Consider the following 1622-nt stretch of genomic DNA (forward strand, 5'->3'; position numbering starts at 1 on the left):
AAAAACAGCAACAACAAAAACCAACCGAACAAAACAACAACCAAAAACAAACAAAGTACAAAGAAACAAAAAACAAAACTCAAACCAAGGTCTACCCCAAAGAGAAAAAAATACCACTCCCCCTCCCATTTAGAAATCGGTTGAGTTGAGCTTAGAGCCCATGTATCGTGAGGTGGCCGACGACGGGGAGCCTATCATCATGACCACTGAAGCAGTGTGGAAAGTTAATCACTGCATACTACGTAGAATAGAAAGCAAGACACAACAAAGGAACCTACATCCAAATAAATAGGTCAATGTTATTCATTTTAGTTTTAGTCGTAAGACCTAGATCTAATCTGCTGTTATTCCGCGCAGTAGTCACTGATGAGTGAACCTGCCTGCGTAGTCGGCATTTTTTGTATTTGTTACTGGCCAAATCAGCAGGACAAAGGTGAACTAACTAAGAATAGAATCATGGACTACAACAGTGATTCTCTCTGTGCGCACAAGGCACAAGGTGCCAACCCGTGAAGCAAAACAAAGTAGGCCTACAGCAATTTTGTGTGTGTCATAATTAACTGTACTCCAGAGGATTAGAAAGGTCATAAAATATAAGCCACCTTTAAAGGTCGTTCCGAGAAAAAAAATGTGCTAAAGCAAAAACAGCTGGACGTAAGCATGATAATATTACATTATTACTCAAAATGCTTTCGAGTTTAAGTGATTTATGAAGGCCTGATCCCGATTTAAAGCCATCCAGTCATTTCTTTCAAATACTATGTTGTGTAGTCTTCCCTGGCGTGTGTCATCGTACTGAGAACTCTATCTCTTTAAAAGCAAAGTGTGACTTAGATACATGTCATGTACTTTATTTTTCGGATCCTTACAAGTCATGTACAAGATACATTGTATTAAGCCTATACCGGCACCAGTGTCCATCGTGTTAATAGTTTAGGCTATAACTACATGTATACCGGTACACACAGGACTGAATCCAGGGCGCTCTCTGCGAAGCTAATACATGCAAAGACACTTACCAGCCAGAAGGACTAATACATTACAGGTCTACATATTCTTCAACTTCATAGCTGACCTGTCACTAGGCCCTGCCCTACAGTAAACTGACACTGCTGTTTCACTTTCTGTCTCTACGTGTTTTTGAGACTCAGATTGTGATCCATGTGCAGAGGACACAGGATCGAATGGTTCGAGGAGCCGATCAAAGACGCAATATTAGATCTCTCTGTATAGGCCTATTATCATACTGTGTGCAGGAGTTACACATTTCAGCCCACTTGATTAAAAAAAAAAGTAATGCACCACGGAGCAGGAGAGGTCTTAAAAACAGATTTACCCCCCTCAGGCCTAAACAACTACAATTCCGTCTACAGTAGAGCCCTGGTAGAACCAAGAACATTAGAACATATTCTCCTTGAGTAGGTAGAACCTAGGCCTTCTCAGTCCCTAGGGTAGAACCCATTATCGCGGTAAACCGCGGCCAGTCTGGCGGACGAACAGCAGAACTTAGTCTTAGTAGAAGAAGAGAGCATTCCCGCAGTAGAACTTCAGGGGGGCAGGAACTGCGACACCCAACATTTCCTCTAGTTTATATACGGCCTACTCTAACTCTAAGGTATCAA

The sequence above is a fragment of the Aplysia californica genome, unplaced genomic scaffold (assembly GCF_000002075.1).
Source record: "Aplysia californica isolate F4 #8 unplaced genomic scaffold, AplCal3.0 scaffold00014, whole genome shotgun sequence".
Lineage (NCBI taxonomy): Eukaryota > Metazoa > Mollusca > Gastropoda > Aplysiida > Aplysiidae > Aplysia > Aplysia californica.